Raw genomic sequence first — 25,514 nt, 5'->3', positions numbered from 1 at the left:
CAATGACAATCACAACTGGCTGCTCATCTATGTTATGAAACTACATTTAGAAGATAGCACTGAGCTATGAATATTAAATGTTGACCAATGACCATTTTTTCTTGAATGAATGTAATATCTGCTTTGTTCTCCAAAATAAATGTGTATGCTTCGTGCCCTTTAGACATACAGTTCAAATCTCTCTAACATTTATCTATAAACAAGTTACTAGTTAAAAACAGGAGAGGGTTGCTGCATCTGTAAGTAAAACAAAAAGAAGAACACTAGCTATAAACTAATTTTAACTACTGTAGTGTGTGGTAAAGCAACAAAGGGTCTCAAGAGTCCAGGCTCATTAGAGCATCTTATCTACAAGATTAGGTAATCTGGACACATGAAATATAAATTGGACAGAATTATATATCACATCGCCCTGACCCAATGCATGGCTGGTGTTAAATACAAAAAAAAACGAGTACAGTAACTAGTATCCTTTCCTGTGCCTTATTGGTGCTCATAATCTTATAAGCCTTCAAAAGAGTAAGGATGCATGTACTCCTCAGGTACATTTACAGAGCTTGGTCAGACAATCATGATGTGTTGGGACTTGCTTCAAATGCTTTTTTTCCTTGACAATATAGCATCAGTAAACTCTTTAGTCTATGACACACAAAGGGTAATTATGAGGTTGATAATCATTTCCAGAGAGCTATAGAAGTACACACCCTGTTATTCCTTGACAATTAACAGTCTGAACTGGATATGAGCTGGGATCTGAAATAGTTAGCTACCCAGTAGCTCAAGTCACATGAAGACAAGTCTTCTGACCTGTACAGATAGCCATCTCATTGCATACACTCATGTAAGTGGGGTTTTAGGATGTGCATGGACTTCCCTTTGCCTGCATTTGCCTTGGTTACTCAGACAGTGTTTCTGGAGTGTGGGGTACCAGGTTATGTTGGAAAGCTGATCAGGATGCTCTGTAAAAATGCTAAGGCCACATCTGGTTTACCAAAACATTGTGCAGAGATATAAATGATGTTACAGGATACGTAAACATTTTTGCCATACTATTGTTACAGTTGTTTAGCACTTTTTATAGCTTGACTTATTACTGTTATATTAGCACAGAAGTCTTGGTATAGCCTAACTTAATAACCAACCTGTGTAAATGTGTTGTCTTACTATATGCTAATACTTATCTTAACTGATGAACCTTTAAAGCTGAATGTCAGCAGTGCTGGCACAACTATACAAAATATGTCATTCTCTGATTTTGTCTTTAATTTGTCATTGCATTTGTTGTTGATGCAGCAACACTTAAAAACAATTTAATCGTTTATATCACAAAAATAAGAAGGCGCAATCACCTTTAAAAAACTTGGTATTACTGCTCATTTACTCCCAGCTACTAGCCATGTAGTAGGCCTTCATTTTCATCTCATACAACTGCTGTGAAAGGAAACATTTCACAATGTAATATAACTGTTCACCTGCAGTAGCACTCAAATTCAAACAAGCATGGTTGGTATATTGTCGACTGTCATAGAGTATAGCTGTATGGGAGAGTTCTGCATGGTGAATGTTTTAAATGCCTAGGTCTTGATAACTGTGCAAATGAGGTTAACATTGGATGTGATTTCAAAGATCAAAGTAAAGGTTGTTTACAGTTTGTTTCTCTAAGTAGGTAACTTAATAGACACACTTTCTGAAGTTAGTAGAATGTATAAACAACTGAAAATGCTTTCAGAAGAGGTTCTGATTGAACAAATCATTCGAGCCTTAAATGATTTATGGTGACTTCACTAAACACTACAGTGCTATAGATAAGTTTCTTGTTTATTTGTTCTTGTTACCCACTATTCAGGAAGCAGTCCTTTACCATTTGAGGTTTTTCAGTAAACATTTGTGAGTTTGCAGTCAGGCATTAAATGTTTTGTTGCCTGTTCTCAGTAGGGCTGATTCTTCTCCTTCTCACTTTGTGCAATCCTGGAGTTAGTATATATAGTTAAGGGTGGTGAGGGCAGCACAGCCCCCCACATTGGGGGTTGTGGGGTGCATAGACCACCCACCTACTTTTGTTTTTATATCATTAGCTTTCAGTGAAATGAGATTCATCAATAAAAAAGCTAAGTAGGTGGAGGGCTACACCCCGCCACACCCCCCATTGTGGTGACTGTGCCCCCTACCCCCCCAAACTATATATACTAACTCCAGGATCATACTACCAAGGGAAAAAAGGCATATACATTTTATTTGCCCAGCAGTACTTACATTAAGTGAAATGTGATTCAGTGAAATGAGTTTTCAGTGAATTTTGAGGGTGAATTGAAATTCAGTGAAACGAGTTTTCAGTGACTCAAAGTAGACCTGCATATATGTGTGTGTGTGTGTGTGTGTGTGTGTGTGTGTGTGTGTGTGTGTGTGTGTGTGTGTGTGTGTGTGTGTATATATATATATATATATATATATATATATATATATATATATATATATATATATATATATATATATAGATATTTTAGCAATTACAAAGCAAGTGAGTTTAGGTGGGGGCAAAATATGATAGTGGATGTTTAACCCCTGCCAGTGCCTTTTTTCATGTAAGCCCTATCTCTAAATGTTTGCATTTGTGAATCAACAGTAATTCCTTGTGGAGGGAAATTTTTTTCAAAGGGTATATGATTGAGTTAGTTAACTAAAACACAAGGGATTTGGGGACAAAGCTCCATCACTGTAGGTGCATAAGGTTTGCCCCCATACAAGAATAATTTTTAAAGGTTTATTTGTAGTATAAGAAGTTTTCTATGAAATGTGATGCACTGAAATGTGCTTTCAATGAAATATGTTGCCACTGATTTTTTCAATGATTTGTGGTTCAGTGAAAATGGTATTCAACAAAAAGATTTATATTCATAAATCTAGATCTATTTATCTTGCTGTGTGTATATTATATATATATATATATATATATATATATATATATATATATGTATATATATAAATATCTGTAGGGAGAGAGAGACCTTAGCATATAGTGGTTTTACAGTAAATTGCCCACTGTATTGCTGACACACTTGGGTCAACAATATAGATGGCCAATGGTTGTGCAAGATTGACAGTCCCCAGGATAGGAGAATATTGCCTTTTCTTGAGGACTGAGGAGTCTCAGAGTTAATACATATAATTAGCAGTGGACGTGGGGTGCTGGGGGTCACTCTTTTCTGTTTTTGCATATTCTGGGGTTTAGTCTTGGTGCATGTGCTGTTATCTGTAGATGTTTGGTTATTAAATTAAGTGTGCTGAAGTGAGCCAAGTCCAAACATGCACACACACACGCACACACACACACACACACACACACACACACACACACACACACACACACACACACACACACACAAAACACACCCTGCTAAAATGAACTTTCTCAGAACTCCATAGTAGTTGTGACATCCCCATCATTCTGGGCCAGTATTCAACAAGCCTGACTCCTCATTACTGGCTATAGAGAGGGACATTCACTTGGAACAAAACTAAATACACTCAGTATTTCCAGATACAGTTCTCTGCAGAAAACACAGTCTCCCTTAAGAGCATAGATGGAACACACACAATTCAGGGTGTGAGTTTCCCCCTCTGTCCAAATCCCCAATAAGACTTCCCACTTCCACAGCTATAGAGGTGAGAACTCAGCTGAGTGTCCAAGCCGAGTTCTCCACCACTCTATCTGTGGAACCAGTGCTTCATGTCCCTGCTCCCAGCAGCTGACACACACATATTCTTTAAGATTTGATTTACACACACACACACACACACACACACACACCTGGGAAAGGTTTACATAGATCTACTAACTATGCCACCTTCTGCCCAGAGCATAAAGCTGTTACACTGCCACCAAACATTCCAAATCCAGCTACTCCAAGGCTCTTACAAGGGTACCTATTTATACTGAGTGAAATTAGTATTAATACAAATTGTAATGTTGACCAAACAGCAAGGATTTCAGGAATGGCCACAGTGTCATCAAATAAATATAAGTACTCTCAACGCTTAAAATTGCCTTTAAACGACGAGCCACAATAAAACGTTTAAATATATTTAATAATACATAATAAAAGAACATGAAAATACTAAATATCTATTTAAAATAAACACCAGATTTTTAATCACAGGAAATATTAAAATAACACAGAAGAATAGATTCACACAGATACAGAAAAACGGTATTAACTAATCTCACTATATTTTCCTGACAGATCTAAAGAATTATTATTCCCTGGTTAGTTACTAGAGCAAGACAAAATGAAGTAGGTGTAAGATCTTTCTTTGTCAGGTTACAAAAACAGAGTGCTCTGAGACTTCAGTCTCAGCTAGTATTAAAGCATTATTTTAGTGATGATTGCAGAATGACATCACATACATCTAGTCATCTGACTTCTGTTTCCCATGCAAATTCCTTCCATTGCTAGAAACTGCCAGGATTTAGCACATATGCATCAATAATGCACATAGACATAGAGCTTGTTAAGATCTTATGCAGCTTCTGGAAGTCATAAAACAATTTCAAACTTCTACCATTCTAGAGTAGCAATTAGTTCACCCCAAAGACAATGTAGAAAACTACAGACTTTTTGTCTCTGGATGCATTGAGTACTGCACGATTTAATATTTGTGGCCTAAACTAAGTAATTTAATTTCTTACTATTTTCCAAAGTCAGGTGGATTGAGATTAACCTTTTCTCTTCCAGTATCCCCTGTTACAATATATACATTTCAACAGTTCTTCCTCTATCCAGCAAGGCACACTGTTGATACATTTTTAACATAAGCAACTTTACAAATACTAAAAATAGATATAGGCGGCACCAGACCACAACTGTATGTAACATAAAATACTTTAATAAAACAATTCAGACACCAGGTGAGCACTTTTGTAGACTAAGCCACTTCATCAGACAATGCAACTAAAAACTCTCCAGAATTTATAACTATCAAACCAATTAATTATGCTAATGCACTGCCCTAATAATACATTTACATTTATTCCTCTGTCCAGCAGGGCACAGTGTTGATACATTTTTAACATAAGCAACTTTACAAATACATTTTCAACACAAGCATCTGTACATATCAGTTTGATATTCAAATAACATATAACTCTTTACTAAATTCCAGTCAACTGTGCTGGCATTTGTTACACATCCACTGCCCTACTTCTCTTTTTGTAGATGGCAATACCTCACATCATCACAGAAGCCACAAGCATCCTCACTGTGAAGGCCCTTATTTCAAGCAGATTGTCAATGTGGCAATGGAAACTTCCATGGTTACCAGCTATGATAATGTAGTTATCCGACTTTGGGGAAACTGATTTTTAGTAACAATTCTCTTTCTAAGGGGATCTGTGCTATTATTATCACTTCATAGATGACGTCTTTATTATTTTATTACGCCATTAACTGATAACCCATTAACTGATAACTGCATCAAAAGACTGTATTTTATTTAAGCTGTGCAGATCTCTGTAAATCACATTGGACAAAATGAAAGGTCAGCCTACTTGTGTCTTCTCTGTTGTCAGTCTCACAACATTAGATATCCTAAAGCAGTGTTGTCACTGCTTATGCTGACATACAATGAACTCTTACAAAACAGGAAATAACTTTATTTTTGAGAAGTGTGAATATTTAAATGACATGGTGGCATCATGCTCACAAAAAGCACAGTCTTTGAGTATCACGCTATCACACCACACTTAACACACTGTACCCTGACACATAATGTAATATATGATAGTGTTTTAAAGGAATTCTTAGCTAAGTGTTTTAGACCCATAAGGCTTATGTCTCAGTAAAGTTCAAAATCAAACTTTGCATTACATGATATCTCACCTTTAACAAAGAGTCACAATGAGACAAAAAGCCTCAATTTGAGTATTCCAGACCACTCCCCAAACAAATATGTTGTAGTGATTGCTGACCCTGTAGTGTGACTCAAATATTCCCTTCTCACCAAGCAAGACAAAGGCAGGATGATAGTTGAGTTTAAGATGCCGGAATCTCAGACATATCAAGGGTCCTTAGCACCCTTGCACCATACAAATATAACCACAACGTGGTAGTTGCACATTTAGCAGTGAAGGATTTGTGACAAAGTACCCCGAGTGAGATAAGGACATGTCTGATCTCTTTGTTCTTGTCTTGAATACATAAGAGACTCTGATACTGAGCAGAAGCCTCCCTTCCCTACGAATGATGCTTAGGTACAAAGAAAAGTTGGTTGGCTTCAACAATTTGCTAAATAATTTGTGTCATTCTAGGGGGATCCAGTATGTGACAGCAGGGAACAATATGCTTGACAGTTGTATTTGTTTTGCAAAAGACTTGAACTTCTTGATCAAAGGTGTCTGCATACTGGTTAAAACCCTTGCTGCCCCCATAGTGCTTTCTTAGGCAAGTTCAGTTAATGAACATTCCAACATAGCAAACATATCAATATCAAAATAGGATCAAATTAGGGTGGATCTGCTCAATGCCAGAAGTCTAAACAACAAGCTACACAACTTTGAGGCACTCGTACATTTGGAAGTTATCCATATATGTGCAATCACAGAATCATAGTTAAAATGCCCAGAAAGCACTCCCTCCAAATTGTGGTGGTTTGCATGTATTTGTCAGAGACCGCATCACCTCTTGACATATTGCCCACAAGTGGTACTTACTGAAGTCTGAATCACACTAAGCAAAATCAACTATCAGTTTGTTGCCTGTTACTGGGTACCTTCTGTCATGTTCTTAAATGACATGGATAAACTCCCATAAAGTAAGAACTCATAGGTCTGGAAGACTTTAACTGCCCTTCAGTTAAATTGAGTATCTAAAACTCCAAAGTTAGATATTCAGAGAATTTTTTAGATCAAGTAAATGAAAATATAATAGACCAGTTTGTTATTGGCTCAACTAGAGAACAAAATACTCTTGGCCTGATACTTACAAGTATAGTGTCATCCTGAACAATTCTACTAGTAACTACTTGTATGATTATGTTTAGACTATAATCTAGTAATCTTTTCTCTCAAACTGTCTAAATCTCTTGAAAACAATATGTTAAAATTCAAAGACTTCAAGTGAGCAACTCCCCTTAAATTCTATAAGGAAGTGTTGAAATTCACTTATAACAGAATCAACCAAGACATTACCTCAGCAGATAGATTCTCAAAGGAGTTTTATACCTATATAAATTAAAATATAGAATTGGCAGTTCTATTCATATCTAGATACAATGGGAAATACTAAAATAAACCACCCTGGTTGTCCACCGACATAAATAAATAAACAAAAGGAAAAAATTAATTAGGGTACACAACAGATATAAACATTTCCAAGTCAAAGAAAGTATTAGAAATTTGACTAAAAATTAAAAATATATATATATTAGGTCTACTAAGGCAGATCCTGAATTCGGATTAGCATCTGAAGCCAATGACAGTTACAAATCCTTCCTTAGTTATGTTAGAAAACGTAGAAACAACACTCATCTTTAGCTTTTCAATGCCTATCAATATATGTCCACTCAGTGTATACCCTCAGTTTTTATGTCTTTGACTCATTCCCATAAATCTTCTATGCCCATCTGAACCATATCTGTCACAGTACAACTTTTCACTTAACTTGTGATGTGCCTTTTTTTTCTACCAGCTTACCCCTCCCCTTAACTTGGGTCATCATTTTCCACCTTCTAAACTATGCAGACATTGAGTGATTTTTTAATCCAGGAAGGAAAGCATTGCTTGTATCAACCTAACTTAATAGTAAATTGGGGAACACAATTAAAAACTAAAGTATAATTAGACAAAACTGTGCCTGTTGAATTTTGCAAGCATTATCAAATTTCCCCATGGCCCTGAAGTTGAGCATCTTAATTATCCAAATAACCCATCACAATTCCAAATATAGCTTCATTACCAATTATAGATCCCATTATTAATATCACACAGATCATAGAAGTTGTCCTAACACCAAACAATGTTGAATATCAAACCAAATAACTTTATGCTTGGGTATATAATTAACGCAAGCACTGATTGGCACACTTGCAAATGGATATGCTCAGCATTTCTTAGACTTTTGTTAATAGCAATGCATTGAAACAAATTGTGAAATTTCTAACTAGAAGCTGTAATATCATTGGTCTGTCTCTTACAAGCCTGTGTATATACTTACTCACATAAAGATACACACACCTGAGGAATCTCCAACAGAAATTCTTGAGGGTTGTCAAGCTCAGCTGTAATATCCAGAACCCACCATGGCCTCTGGATGACTCGAAACCACATGCAGAGAGGCAAGAAACATATCAGTCTCTAATAAAGGTGTTTCAGGTCAGGGGCTATTTCTCATTGCTCCCAGCCTAGCTCCTGAACCAGGTGGGCAGCATTATTACTTGCAGTACTAATTAATGTCGGAGATGCTACATTTGACATATTCAGAATTTCTGCCCTGGCTGCCAGCAGCAGTGATGTCACTTATAGCATTCTGCTAGGCTTGATGACAAAAGTGGCAGTCAGGTTTCTCATGGACAAGCGTCTGCTGACTGGTAAGACAGACAAAGAAGATCCCATTTTCTACAGGGAAAACGTGCATTTCCTTTTTGTTCCTTTTCTTGACATAAATAGTCAAGATGAGCAAAGGCTTATAGTTGGTGACCATAGGCAATGCCCTGTTACAGTATTCAAGAGATGACTATCATCAGTCTTATGAGTATTACTAGCCAACCTTCACCATGCCATGGTTTTGGCAGAATAAAAAGTTTAATTATAGAAGCTTAATTTGACTATATTTACATCCAGGTGAAGTGACTGTGCATCAGGCAGGGCACAGTTAAGGGCAGGTGTACTTCACTGATACAGCAGCTACCTATTTAATTTGGAAGAAAAGGTATACTTCTGCTACAGATTGTGTTATGCAAGTTGACAGATATATACCTGTATCTATTTATCTATGTCTATATCTATATCTATATCTATGTCTATGTCTATGTCTATGTGTATATCTATATCTATATCTATATCTATATCTATATCTATATCTATATCTATATCTATATCTATATCTATATCTATATCTATAGCTATATTTGCATCTCCCCTTAATAGTTTTGTCCACCTGTTCTCCCTCATGCAGGTCTACCCAGCAGTAATGCACACATACACACACACACGCGCACACACACACACACACACACACACACACACACACACACACACACACACACACACACACACACACACACACACACACACACACACACACATATCTATCTGATGTAATATATCTACATCTGTCTATCTATCTATCTATCTATCTATCTATCTATCTATCTATCTATCTGTCTATCTCATTGTATTTTTAGTGTTCTCTCTTAGTAGGCTCCTGCTTGCACACCATCGAACTGCTCCTCATCTCTATCCACGCTGCCATCCCCTCACCTCTGCCCTAAAGCTAGTTCTCTTCTACTGTTCTCCCTTCTCTTCTACTGTTTCCCACTGTATATTTCTGTTTTCTTCTTCTCTCAGCCTAACCTCCCATCTCTACTTTATTCAGTCACACTAATGCTGTTGCTATACATTGCTCTGTGACCTCCTTTCCCTAAAGAATACTCGGGAGGTTTTCTCTAGTCTTTTTGTGTCCCCTACTTGCCTCGCATAGTCTCTTGGCTGCTATTCTTACCTGATTCTCTGATTGTTTTTTGCTGGTGCTTGTCTGAGTTGTTTTATGGGTTATGCCCCCTGGCTGTCTAAGGAAACCCGATCCCTTATGAAGAAAAGAGATAATGCCTGGAAAGCCTGAACAAAAACTAAGGCACCACCCTTGTTCCAAAACTACAAAGAACTCAGAAACCTTTCCAAAAACAGATAAACAATGATAAAAAGTCCTACTACTCTTCCCAAATCAACTGTAAATCCAACCCATGTAAATTCTGGTCCACCCTAAACAAAATTCTTCTACCCGGTCATCCGTCCACTCCCTGCATGTTCCCCAAATAAATCTCCTCTAGAAACTGCCACCCTTCTCAATAATTTCTTCACTGACACTGTCCAAAAACTGACTACAACACAAATCTTACTCCTACTCTTTCCAACCCACAACTTAAAAATCCCTTTACCTTTCAAACTGTTCAGCTGCCTACATCAAATCACTCCTGCATAAGCTCAAACTTTGCTTTTCCTCCACAGATCATCTTCTTCCTATCTTCCACAAACTAGCAGTCAAATCCATAGCCTACCCTGAATCCCTTCTAATCAATTGATTCATTCAGGAAGCAACAGTCACTGATATTTGAAAATCTTTCTTCACCATCACATAAAGAGGGTAATTATAATGACCCATCCAATTATAGACCCATAACCATCCATTCCCCACTTTCTGAAATACTTGAAAAATGCATTCATACAAAGCTGCTCGATTTTGTCCTACAGGAAAACCTTCTAATACCAATACAACATGGATTTCGGCCAAACCAGAGAAGTAGAACCACACTATTATCATTTACTCATACAGTAGGTGAGGCCAGATACAACAAACTTATATCCTGTCTTTTCCTTGATGTCTCAAAAGCCTTTGACACTGTCTCTTACCCTATTCTTCTATCTAAACTTGTTAAGCTCAAACTCTCTCCTGCCTCTCTTAGCTGGTTCTCTAGTTACCCCTCTAATAGGAAACAATCTGTCAAATGGCTCACCTCCTGCTCCCCCTCTCTTCCCATCAAATCTGAGGGACCCCAGAGTTCCATCCTGGACTCCCTCCTGTTCAATATTTTCACAAATGTTCTCCACACAGCTTCCAAACTATCCTACTTTATTCAATATGCCAACTCCACACTCATCTCCATTTCCAACAATATCTCAAACCTCCATGCTTAGAATTAATTTTCATTTTTATCCATGGAAAATTGGTTGTCAGATAATCAGCTCATCTTAAACCGCCAAAAAACTAAACTCCTGCTTTTTCTCCCTCGTTCTTTCTCAGATCATAAATCAACCTTTGTTATCACATCCTCTAACAAGACCACCATACAACCAAAACCATACCCTAAACTCCTAGGTACCATCATAGATAAACTAAAATTTAACCTGCAAATCCTTCAAAGTATTAAAAAAAACACCAAAATCTGGGACTACTTTACCGAAATAGAAAATTCCTTACTTTAAATGCTAGACTCTCCCTGGCACAAGCTCTCCTCCTCTCCTCCCTCCTCTATGCTGCCCCAATCCTTACTAACATACAGACCACCACCTTATCTAAACTCCAAAAAACATAGCATAAAATAACTAGATTTGCTAGCTAGATTTGCTACCAACTCCCATTACAACTCTCACCACTGTTTTGCACTCAGCTCGCTTCAATGACTGGAATTCCCTCAGCTGCTTTTACTATCACAATTTCAAATCACACACACTATACTACACTACCTATCCATCTCCCCATCCCTGTCCTCCCTTGTATCCCCTTACACCCCCACTTGTCCTCTCCACACATCCAGCCAGTAACTCCTAGATACTTATCAACCTAACAAAAATGTTGGTAAACTATTTTCTAAATGTACTGTAGCCCAGGCCTGGAATAAACTCCCTTTGCATATTAGATCCATTTTTCACCCAAGACACTTTAAAAAGGAACTTAGACTACACCTATTTGACACCAAGTCTTGCCCCTGTCAGGATCCTACCTAACCTGCTACACTATTGTATTTTTCCCTCTTACCACGTATACATCTGTCACCACCATATGTTACTTTTGTCTCTCTTAACACATACTTTCACTTATATGATTTACACCCATTAAGCGTGAGCTCCACATTGCATGTATATTATGTATTTTTTTCCTCTACTTTAAATTCCTCTCTCTATATTAGAATTATGATCTTTAAAATAATGTTAATGTATTAGAAATGTTCTATTACTGATTGCAGTGGCATAGCTAGCATTTGTGCCACTCGGGGCTGTCTTTGAGTTTGCCACCCCCCCTCACAAGATCATGGTCAAATGGGCCACCCCCTTACACAGCCCTCCCTCTGCAGCTATTGCAGTGTCCCATTCCTTGGCTATTTCTCCTCATTTAACACAAATGCTGTAATGTGCATACTATTTTCTGCTCTACTTCTACAATGATTTTTTGAATTGAATGTAAAAGTTTTATTTTAAATTTTATAACACAAACACTGACAGACATTTGCTAAACAAAGCAATACAGTCTCATAATGAAATTACTTAGCATTAAAACTTCTCTGCCATTGAAACTCACATTCACTGAAACAGCTTTGAAACCCACATTCAAAGAAAATGCATCCAGTCAGTTGCAGATAAAGTTTACTTTTAGACTGTTTTCAAATCATAGACCCCTTGCATACATATTTAGGACCATGCATACATGCATGTGTTCTTTGATTCACCTACCTGATTGTATTAAATTATATTCCTTGTATAATACAGCACACTTGCTACAGCATGTTTTAAATTTATTGTTTTAAACATTTTTCCAGTAAGCAATAAAACAAAATGTATGAACCAATAATGACAAACCTGCCCAATTCAGAACATTTCCATCATAAAAGTCTACAAAAACTTCTGTCAACACAATCCACATATATAACCTCATAGAGCAAGAAATCTGGATAAAGCCATAGGTAAAAGTGGGATATAGGGCCAAAAATACGGACAAGTTTTAAATACTGCTCCTACGAATATAGAAAGTTGATAGAATACCCGGTTTTGCATTAATTAGCATGCATTTTCTGAAGGGTATGAAGTCTGTAACTCAAATGTCTGTCATTATTTTCTAACTTCACTCCTTAATGATTTGCCATTAATTTGCCAGAAAACCACAATTTTATGAATAACAGACCAAAATATGTGGTAAAAATCTGGGCATTCTGCAAAAATCTATGCCACCAATATCAGTAAATATGCACGATCTCTGCAGAAGTAAAAATCATCTAAATAATTCCAAAGTAAAGAGATCTGCAACTAATGAAGCAGTTGCTGCTAGCAAATAACTTTATATTTCATGGTTTCATCTACAAATAAAGTGCCGATTGCCCTTGAAGAATAAATTGCCTATGTTACATTAAAAAAAAATGATAACCTGCTAATATTGCAATAGGGAATGGATGACAAACTGAAAACAGGTTCATAGTTTCTCTGCATCCCATCAAAAGGAGGACATACTCAGAACTGCAGCACCCCACCCCCCTTAAAGTACAACACAATATTAAGTCATTCAGTATTAATTATGTAAGTCTTAAACTTTTCTATGTCATGTAATAGTATTAAAACAGAACAGACAACTTAATTTAATTTATTAATTTATTTACCAGATAAGCAAACTGCTCATAACAGACCCCTTTCAGTCGGACCTGGTACATAAGGGCAAGAGTAAACAGAAACTGTATAGGCAGCTTAGAATAATCAGTCAGCAAGCATGTTTTGAAGGAAAATAGAACTTCTGTAAGCCCTAGAAACCTCCTCATTATGACAACATCCTAGCCTCATCTGCAGAAACTGTGGGAGGTGTGATTTTAAGTAGAAAATCTCAACAATCGTGGGAGATATGATTTATGTACAGGAAATACATAGTAATGTGGAGTTATATAGCGCAACAACAAGTTAGCACTGATTGGGCAAGGATCCATCATAAGAGGGAGATATAGCTATGCATGTTAAGCGGAGCACAGATCCATTCCAGTGAGTGCTCAGCTGTTCCTTCTATAGAGCAAATGGAGGTATGTATCTGTGTGTGTGATGCCCCATTTAGGGGCACTGTCTATTGCGCAGAGTCAAACCCTGAACTTTAATTATGGGCAGGCAAGTGCTTTAAACCTCCACACCAAACTGATAAAGTGTTGTTTGGAAAACAAAAGTAATATTTTTCATTAAAGATTTACCTCTGCATAGTTTCAGATTTGTGGTGTTTGGATTTTGTTGCATTTTATCATGAGTGCAAATCATTGGATTTACTCACCTCTACAGTTTTTTTTTTTTTTTGGTATTGTTAACAGATGGTGAGCAACTATAGCAGATGCTACTCCAGGCATCCTATGTTGAGGAATACATGTGTTAACATAAGAAGGCTGGTGATCTGTAAAACTGAACACTAGAGCTTATTGTATACATTTTATATATTTCTGTTGAATATACAATGCATGTCATTTCCTTACTGGCACTTATTTACATGTCATTATGTGGTTATTTGCAAACAATTCACAACATACTACTTTTACATGTGTCTTTGAATTGATCCTTCCTGTGCATTACCACTCACTGTTCTATTTTATTTAACACTGTATGCTACTTTCTTCTGAATGTCCTCATTAACTTTGCAGAAAGATGTTGCAGCTTGAATTTTATCATGTGGTAAATAATGCCTAACGTGTCTAATTTTATATATGTCAAATTAGTGTAGGTTAACTTAATTATTTACTTGCTCATTGTTGTAAATGTATAAAACAATTTGTATTCTTTAATTTCCTAGCAGTACTGATATGTGGATTTGTTTTTATGGTTAGGTCTGAAAGTAGCCATAGTAATAACAGAAAAAAAATTATGTTAGGTCTTGTAATTAAGAAAAAAAGAAATCTTATTTTAGATTTACTTGCTTATAGCTACAAATGTAGTTGGATATTTTCCCTTACCAAATTTAACATCATCCTGACTATAACAATATTACCAAGGATGTAATTATTTATGGTCAATATCAATCTCACCCTCAAAAGACACACACACACATATATATATATATATATATATATACACACATATATATAAAAACGCACACACACACACACACACACACACACACACACACACACACACACACACACACACACACACACACACACACACACACACACACACACACACACACACACACACACACACACACACACACACACACACACACACACTTACCTTATGTTCTGTCTTACTGGAACGGCTGTTTTAAATTCCACACGCAGGTGCAGAATGACTTTACAAGTTTACATCTGTGGTATTGTGCATATGTGCGATGCATGCATGATTCTCCTTAAAGGAGAAGACTCCACCACTCCACTGTTCTGAAGTTTTTTTTTTTTTTTTTTTTTTAATAAATTAGTCCTTTTGAATTCTGCTGCCCCTAAAAAGTGCTGCCCAGTCAGGACTGCCATGTCTCTCACTCCAGCTATGCCACTGACTGATTGATGTGCATATTATCTACAGTTTTATTCTTGCTGTAAAAAAAAAATAAAGTTGTTTCACTTATATAAATTTTTTAGCTTAGCTGCTGTATTTTTTGCTTATGTATTAAAATTGTTTCTGTACTGGAGCTTTTCTCCTCGGGTCTCCACTGAAAATGGGCTCCTGGGTCAGTTGGACCAACCCGTTTAACAAATGTCAAATAAATAAATAATGTGTGTGTGTGTGTGTGTGTGTGTGTGTGTGTGTGTGTGTGTGTAGATCTACACACACACACACACACACACACACACACACACACACACACACACACGCACACACACACACACATGCACACACATAAAATAGCCTTTACTACCCCCACCAAACAAATTACTACAGATGCTGGCATTGCGCCATATGTTTTGTATAAAGTGCAAACGCTGTAGTATCCTGGTCAAGGCTTACCTGTTGGAAGGTGTTGTCAACCTATAGGTGACATTAAATACTCATATTCTGGAATCAGTGCTCAATTTAAACCTTTATAACAGCAGTACTGCAATGATTATAATTCATAAGACAACATACTTATAACAATACATGTTGTGGACTATAGTTCAGTTTTGTTCATGCACTGGTACCCTTCCATGGCAAGCTCCCCCCAACCCCTGATTCTTGGAACACCTCATAATAATCTGCACGACTGCACCTCTATGTTTCAACATTAATAGACATTTCAATAAGCACAATGCCAAAGCAGACTTAAGCAAACATTTATTGGGAAGACAAAGAATAATGAAATCCTTTGAGTTGCATACTTACCTTGTAAGGAAGAATGCTTCAGTAAAGTAACTTGTGCCTTACTTTGTACAATCCTGAGAGACTGCCTGCCTGTCTGCAGCATTCTGTAGATTAATGTGGCTTGTAGAAGCTACCAAAGCTTATATGGCATATATTCAAAGCTTCTGTAACTGCAGTTATGTTAGACAGGCACCATTGTTCCTTAATTGCTGTTTATACACATTGTGGCTGTGGCCTAAGTTGCAGTAAGATCATCTCTCATTCTCATGGACTCGGATGTGAAATGCACTGAGCATGACTGAGTGGGTCAATTGCTCTTATGAAAATGTGAGGAACAGTTCTTTAAGTTTTGTATCCAACTGAGGTGAAAGGACCAAAACAGTTCACATATGTAAGCAACACACACACCTGCTGCACATGTTCATTGCCAATGCGCTTACCTTAAAAATACCCTACAGTTCCAGCATTTTGCATGCTGTGTAATGTTTGCACAGAGTATGTTACACTAAAAACATGCCATGTGGTGCATGTCAAATGCAAAAAAATTAAATAAATATGACTGTGAGAGGCCTAACATAATTCTCTGGAACGTACTCTGGTGAATGGTAATGGCTTCCAAAGACAATGAGTCTGGCAGAGCTGTGTGATGTTTTATTTACTGCACAGGGTTTACTAGGCACACTTGACTGGAACTCTTATACGGGTCTCCAATTTAAGGTAGATGACATACGCAGTCTTGCTATGGCATTGTCTGATGTCAGCTCAGGCACCTCAGGCACCTCTACAGGGACATAAAGAGGTACCATCCTGACCTTCTTAGTTGTTGGAAAAAATAGTTCAGAAGAAGAGAACCTGAGGTGCATTGTAAGTAATCTACCTTATCTCTGAGTCATAGTGCTTTTTATATTTATAAATGTGTTTACTATAAGCATATCCCTTAATGAGTTTGCTTTTCATTCAAGCTTAGGAGGCTATTTTGAAGAACAGCTTTCTCAGTCAGAGGCTTTCTCTGCAGAAGGATGTGCATTATTTATTTTCATTTGGTAAGTTGAACTGTATTCAATTTATTATATGTGTCTGCTGTATGTCTACACCATAAAGAACTACAGTCATGTAAAGTGAATTTGCCTAGGTTGAGTCGTGCAGGGTATATGTATTGCACATTTCCTGGTATTGCGAATATGTAAAGTATAATTATGGTGCTTTAGTAGTATATGTGCCCTTTGCAGTGTTATTGTTATACATATTTTCAGGGCTATGCAGCATCATGCTTCTTACACTGTTGTTTCTGAGCACACCATTAATCATACTGGTATGTTCCACAGCACCTCTGCGGACACATCAGCGAATATTTCACTAATCTTCTGCTCACACGTCCTAGCACAGGGCGAGTCCTGTTGTACATGTAGACACTTAGTGGCATTCACTGAGCTATATATTTACTGCATCAGAAGTATATAGCCTTGTGCTCTTATGAGGTGATATATACCACGTGTCTGTTTTATGTAAATCTTTATTTCTGCCTCCACTACCTCTCTGGACATCTGGAATATTTTCACAAATTAATAGCAAATGTAAAAAAAAAATACACATTTTTTATTGTGAGCATAACAATCAATTCAGCAGTATCAGCACAATATTTATTGAACTTATTGGTCTGTATACACAACTAATCCTGCCTGTTTAGTGCCCTCTTAATATTTATTTTTGTTATTTTCTACCACATTTCTGTTATATATAAACCTGGCTCAACTGAATAACCTTGTTACTAAAATAAAATAAAATAAAATAAATAATACACAAGTGTTACTCTAAAACAATTAGTTGAGCAACATTCAACCCACACAACTAACCAAGAACTATTTATGGCGTTCCATTAACAAATAATCCAAATGGCTGCAACAGCAATTTCAAGTAAAATCATCCAATACAATTGTTTCACTGTAACAAAGAAAAAAAAAGGAGCAGGTATAGTTTGACCAAAAAGAGTCCAATTAACTTTGTCTATAAAATACAGTCTCACATTTTCTTTAATATATTGGTGAAATATGGGAGTGATATGGTACATGTGGCTTATTTTTGCAAAATGAGTGAGTGATGAGACATCAGGAAATATAAACAACAGTGACAGATTTATAGGCCATGGATAGAAAATATCACATTGTCAGGCAATCTCAAACTATAGGATACATAATGACATGTTTTGAAGTCATGCAGTGTAAAAATACATATTACTATCAATATAGCATTCCCACAAAAGAAATATAATTTCAGTTTTCTCTTACAAAAATCTAATTTACTTGACTGGGGACCATAGCTTGACATTCTGAAATTAATGAGCAGTGTCAGAAAGTTTGCATCAGTTCTATGAAAGAAGTCAGTGATAGTTTTTTTGAGTAAATTATGTGGCTGCCATTCAATGTGCTTATGCATTTGTGTCAAGAGTTTTAGTACATTAAGCATGTGATATAATTAATTGATTCAGTTCTCACAAAGTGAAATGTGCAGCCATGTTGCTCCCTTAAAACATCTTAGGATTTTAGTTTGTTCTCTGTTACTCGACATTTTACTAGCTGATGCATTGTTTATTTTATTTCTTTCACTTATCAGTACATCTTTGCTTATATTTTTGTTTCCATTGCACAGGCTAAAAGTCACATTTACTTATTTGGTTATTTATTTGGAGCTGTCACTGAAGTCTACTTATATTCTAAGTGTAGAAAAAAATTTTGATAAAACATTTGCCGGTGTCACAAGTGATAATTCAATAAAGATGTTTAAAAAAATGACTTAGTCTTATACTTCATCTTATGTGCTGAGCAATATTAACAACAGCATTTATTTATGGCCTGATATATATTATTTTTTTACCCAAATGACTTTCTAAAATATTTACTAGAAGCTAGTACTTACAAAGCCATAGTCTTTTCAAACTTCACAGCAAATTATTTCATTTTCATATTTTTTGTAAAAGAATGCACATATTTTATTAATTCTGTTCCAGAAAGTAACATAATCTGCCTCTCCCTAAAGCTAAGATTGGACATTCACAGCTTACAGAAATTAAGTTATACACACCTCAGCTGATTCTCAGAGTAAAAGTTCAGCCCAGAAAAGCAGAGTACTAAAGAACTTGCTATTGCTGCATCACAGCTTTTGGGCTTCTGGTTTGGTTCTGCTTGGAGTGCCTTCAGTTCACAGTCTGCAGGTCCTTACTTTGTCTGTGTTTTCTTTGGGTTCTGCCATTTCCTTTCATATTCCAGGTGTGTGTGTGTGTGTGTGTGTGTGTGTGTGTTTGTGTGTGTGTGTGTGTGTGTGTGTGTGTGTGTGTGTGTATATATGTGTGTGTGGATGTGCTGTCAATCAAGCTTTCTCTCTACAGGCATCCTGAAAAGGATAAATGGGTATTGAGAAGGAAACATACCGATTCATGAATTTATATTTAAAATACACTATAAACAAAGAATTCAAAATACTAAATAAAAAAAACTGTTAACATGATTTGTTTGATAATATTATAAAAGCTTTGGTTTTGGGATATTACTATAAAACAAGTAGTGGTTTAATAAAATAGGCTAATAAGTAAGGTAAAGAAAAGCTCAACATCATTACTCATGCAAAGACATTAGAAATGTGTTAGACTGTTCATTTAAACTCACATAAGCTACAATAAATTTGATGAATAATATAACTTGAAACAATGTTAGTGTTTGTGCTCTTGCATGTGTGTGTGTGTGTGCATGTCCATAGTAAAGTATTGCAAGTTATTTCACATACGTACACCCTAGTCCTACAAAACCAGCTTAACAACTGTTTAAGCTGAGAAAAGCACACAAGGGTTGATTACTTTTATCTGGAATGGAACTATTTCCACCCAACAGTACAACCCGTTTATTGATTTTGCATACCTCAGAGGTTTGATTGTGATAATGATAATGAATGGAGTTTGGACTAGTGTGCATTTGTGTGAGGTAAGTTGGAATACTTTAATATGCCTAGTGTGTGTGTGTGTGTGTGTGTGTGTGTGTGTGTGTGTGTGTGTGTGTGTGTTTAAAGCAAACATGAAATACATTTCTGTGGCTGTCATCATCATCATTATTATCATTTAAGACAGATTAACACTTAAACTCTACACAGTGAAGAACATGACTATAATTGCCAGGTATAGGAGCTGTCCATAGATGAAAATTACTGAATATGAACATGATTGACTGAGTTGTCATGATCAGATTCAACAGTCATTTATTTGGCTTTATAACACTAATCTTGTTTAAAAACATTTTTACCACAATCAGACATCTGAATTGTACACATTTATTAAAGTAGCTGTAATTGTTGAGCATGGAGTATATGTGTAGCTAAAAGTGATTTACTCCTACAGTTGTTTGATTACTTATAAACATCTATTGATCTGGCATTGAAGAAGCAGTGTCACACAGTGTGTTTTATTTTCTGATATCAGTGTAAATGATCACAGACAGGACCCAGGAAGTTAGAACCAGGGAGTCCACCTCTATATCCAGGCCTGTCACACGCAGAGTCTCTCAGCAATCAGTCCTGGCTCTGCTCCCTTTTGGTATTTACTTCTTTGGCATCATGGCCAATGTTAAGGGCCTTTGACTGAACAAATTTGCTGATGACTGCAACCAAGAGCAGTTATAGACTCCCCCACTGATATTAATGTTCCCCAGGAAGGGCTGACACAGGCAAGTAACTTTTGTCAGAGTTATGAACCAAAGCTAAATGCCAGAAATGCATAATAGTATCTTTCAGGAAGTCATCCTCCTCTGATAACCATCAACACACCCCTAAGAACTGGTACAGTAGTCAGGGACCTGGTTGCACATATAGGCAGTAATCTAGGCTTTGACCATTATGTGTCTATAGTAGTGAGGAAATCAAAGCCCTGTCCCTGCATTTTCTCTCCTACAGGCTGTTGAGAGGAGATCTATGCTTGACGTACAAATCATTTTCAGACCCCATCCTAATAAACCTCTTTCATATCTGCAAAACAAAAAAGCACCAGAGTTGCCTATTTTAAAAACTTAAACCTTGCCTGTGATATAAATAGGACCTTCTGAAGAAACAGGTATGTATCCCAGAGATTATCCCATTCTCTGGAACAGGCTGCCCATCGATGTGAAGCAGAGTTTCTCCCTAAGCCAACTCAAGTGTAACTTGGACAATTGGATGAGAAACAGGAACTTCATCCCTTTTTTGGCACCTATGTCTGTAATGGACACAGGCAGCTTGCTTGTAAATGTTCTATCTCCCAAGCCTCTGCTTACACTTATCAAGCGTACCAGAACTTGTCAAAGATTTGAGATGCATGGCTAGCCTTAACAAGGTCATAGTGATTGTTATTCTAGTACAAACCTACAAACCCCTTTTCTATGTATTATGCTTATATGTGGGTGTATAAGAGGTTTGCAATATATTTAAGAGTTATAATATGGCTATGATTTCTTTTAATTTCCATCACAGTCAAACATCAGCATTATAAACAATAAGTGACTGTCATTAATGATCTGGGCAAGTTATGTTTGAAAACAACAGATTAATGGCATGATGGTGCAGTGAGTAGCAATGCTTTTGTACAATGTGTGGCTCTCTGTTCAAGTTATTGACTGTAGCCCCTGCTCTTTATCTCTTCATGGGTTATATCCTGATGCTCTGGTTTCATCCAGCTCACAAGAGACATACCTTAGGTGAATTGGCATACATCCATTATGCCTGGAAGTAAATGTGCAGTATATGTATATCTATGCATCGTGTATAGAACTGGCTTGTCAGGAGCATTGTCAGTATGTGTGCATGTGAATGTGTGAGTGTGTATGTGTGCGTGTGTGTGTGTGTGTGTGTGTGTGTGTGTGTGTGTGTGTGTGTGTGTGTGTGTGTGTGTGTGTGTGTAAATTTCACCAGAGTTTGTCTGTGAGCATACACAATATTAACAGCTTAGAACATTCAGACTACTAGAGGTTCTTACTTAGTTGCCCTTACATCACAGTCTATAAAGTGGACTTCATTACAGTCTGATAAGGAGTCTCTACCCTAGAAGCTACCTAGTCAAAAACTGTCCTTGCTTAGAGGTGTGCACAGAAGGCTCTATAGCTTGAGTTTTATTGTTTTCACTTCGCTTACAATCAAACATCACATGTGTATACAGCTGGCTGTCTTTGAGTCTAAGAGTAAGGAGGCATGCTAGTTATATACATCTGACCAAAGGAGATGAAATATGTTAATCTGTTCTATTTTTTTCACTGTCATCTAAGTCTCAAGTCAGAGGAATACGCAGTAGGTGGCTAACATCTGAGGTAGGGGGTAAGATATCATGTTATATAGAGTTAAGACAGCAGCAACCTGAAATAGAGAACTGGTATTTTGCTCTTTCACTGTTATTACAATCTAAAATCATAGGGATACAAAGTAAGTATCAATCATTTTGTGGGGGAGGGCAGGCAATATTCTCAGATCTAATTTATTTTTCTTTGCAAGCATTTTTATTCTCAGCTTATTGAAAACTGCTGTTTTGCCAGCTTTGAACACCAAGTACTGGGCACAACTTTTTTTTGCCACGGAGAAAAAAAAAAGAAGAATGACTTTCTTTCCATGGTCATTATTTTGTTCAGGGAATCATTGGATAAAAGTATTAGAAAAAAAATTACAAAGTTCACCTCAGAGCATCTGAAACTTCAGGTCTATATTATAACAAAAGATCAAAAGATCAAACGCTGTTATATCGACCCCTTAAAGTCGAAATCAAAAATGAGTGAACAACCAGAACAGCGATTTCTTTCCTAGGGAAAGAAATCATTGTTCTCAAAAAAAATAATAATAATAAAACACAATAAACACTATTTTAAGTGGGGGGGCTTCATCCCCCACACCCTCCCCTACTTAAATATACCAACTCCGAAATCGCACTACAGTGAAGGAAACGGCAGAACCCGGACAGCCAGCCCAACAATTTCTTTCCCTTGGAAAGAAATCTCTGTTCTGGTTGTTCACTCCTTTTAGTTTTCAACTTTAAGAGGATTATATAACAGCATTCAATCTTTTGATCGTTCGCTGTTATAAAGTAGATCCAAAACTTCATGGTTTCCAGACCCCTAGCTTTGTTCAATTCTTTTCACCATGGCTATTACAGTGTAGACTTGATCAATTAGGGTATGTCGAAATAATGCAGGACAAAGATGAAGAATGTAAAGAAACAAAAAAAAAGTCATCAGCATGGTAAGGGAGGGTTAAGAAGGCAGAGAGAGGGCATTGGGTAGAACTGTGGAATAACAGATGGTGGGGGTACAGAGGGTACCATGGACTACTTTACCTAGGATTCTATTTCATCTAAATCTGGCCCTGGATCGCATTTACACCAAAAAGGTTATAGACTCACTTGTCCTGTCTGTGGGGTCATGCAATCTTTTGGAAAGAATGATATTAAAACTAATGGGAAAAACACATTGTTTAAAGGTTATGAGCAATTAAATGCAGGTAATCAATACACTTGGGCAATCCAGCTCAAGCAAGTCAAAAATGAACCATTTATTTCAGAAAATAAGAAGGTGATCCTTATTGCAGATATATGTCCTGAACATCATTTATACTTCAAGAATAAATCTCAAAACTTCTAATTATGAGACCAATGGATAGCTAGGATAAAACAATTTTCTGATGCAGCAACCCTAAATTTATTTATTTTATACAAACCTTTAAACCCTCAAATGGGGCAAATAAGTTCAAGACCAATAAAAAATTAACTTTTCATTTTCTTTTTTTACTTTACTTTTTCCTGAAATTCAAAAAGACTTAGTCCCATGGGGAAGCCTTCTGCATTGGACTAAAAAGCTTTTTAGATTGTTAGAATACCTGACTGCTGAAGTTTTCCCCTTCTGTATCTTTAGCATGGATGGTGACCTCGTGAGCAGAGCTACATGTTAATGCAGTAGCCCAACAGAATGGTTACTGCTAATTTGCAATTTGGTATCCCCTGGGGATGTTAGCAGCTCCAGATTTACTTGGACAAGTGATTCACTTGGCTAAGTAATTCTGAGAATCAGTCAGACAATTATAGGTCATCCTTTCAGTGATATGGAAATATTTAAGGTAAAGGTAAGTTCAGGTAAGACATGGGAGGTTGAATGTATGTTATTTTATGTATGTGTGTGCATGGACTTTGTGTGTGTGTGTGTGTGTGTGTGTGTGTGTGTGTGTGTGTGTGTGTGTGTGTGTGTGTGTGTGTGTGTGTGTGTGTGTGTCTATTGATCAGCAGGAGAATGTATTAAACTGCATGAATGCATGTGTGTGTCTATGTCTGTGTGTATCTGCCTATATGGTCACAGTACGTGGGTTAAGCAGTATATCTGAGTGTGAGTGCTAATGAGCTTTAAATTATATCTTTCTCATTACAACAATAGATTTTCTGAATTTAATTTCCTCACCACCATACTGATTGACCAACTTGCATTGGGGAATTTCTGTGAGTGGTGAGCCAGCTTCTGAATCCCAGGGTTTATTTAAGACCTGCTGAAGCTAGTTTAAATGTTGGCTGCCAGAAATAATGAAGAGGAATGGACTGCAGCTCTGTAAAAGAAATCAACAAGATTAAAATATATCCTTGTATACATCATCGTAGACAAACCAACTCTTAAATCAATTAATTCACTTTGCATTATAAGGGAAATTTAAAAACGTGCTATCAGCATTCAGTCTACATAATGGCAGATAGTCATCTGTCAAGTATCCATAAAATAAATTTGGAAGAATTTAAAGAAACTGTTCCTTGTTCTCAGTAAAAATGCAAATAAATAATTTAGAAACTATAGTCAGTAGGCAAGATTAATAACAATACATCCCAGGATGAGTTTTTGAGCAAAATAAATACCTTATTAGGTTGTACCATCATGGAAACAGCAATAAATTGTATGAACAATATTCATATAGATTGATAAAAAGAAGATGAAGAAGAGCTATAAACAATCTAATTTCTGATACAAAAAATATCAGAATCTTTAACCCATCAGTTACAATATCAGTTGTTGTAGAAAAAGTCTATCTTTGCATGACACCAAACTGTAGTTTATTTAGACTACCACTTCTACATATTAAATGCATGTTCATGTTGGTGCAACTCCCCCTAATAATTTCCCTTGGATCTGTAAATCTTCCACACCCTCAGAAGAAGTGAGTGGACAATACCCTTCAGTCCTTCCCCTCTTGACTGCCTGGGCCATCCAGTACCAAAAACAGCAATCAAACCTGAGTTGCCGAGTCTCCATCCCTCTGTGCCATGGAGTCAGGCTTTAATAATCTCAGTTACTGCTGGGAAAAGGTTTCTACGAACTATTGTGACATAGGTTCATAGGTTCATAGGTTCATAGGTTCATACTAGGCTATCTGCCTATCTAGCCTAGCCAGAGTGTGTTTGGCTTTCGCCACCCAATTTAAATGAATTTTGCTATGCCCTTTTTCGAGGTTAGTATACTGTGCCTCTGTCTAACAGTGACACAGAAGTGATACCCAG

The sequence above is a fragment of the Protopterus annectens genome, chromosome 2.part0 (assembly GCF_019279795.1).
Source record: "Protopterus annectens isolate FY-2018-M chromosome 2.part0, PAN1.0, whole genome shotgun sequence".
NCBI lineage: Eukaryota > Metazoa > Chordata > Ceratodontiformes > Protopteridae > Protopterus > Protopterus annectens.
Note: the sequence above shows the minus strand (reverse complement) of the source record.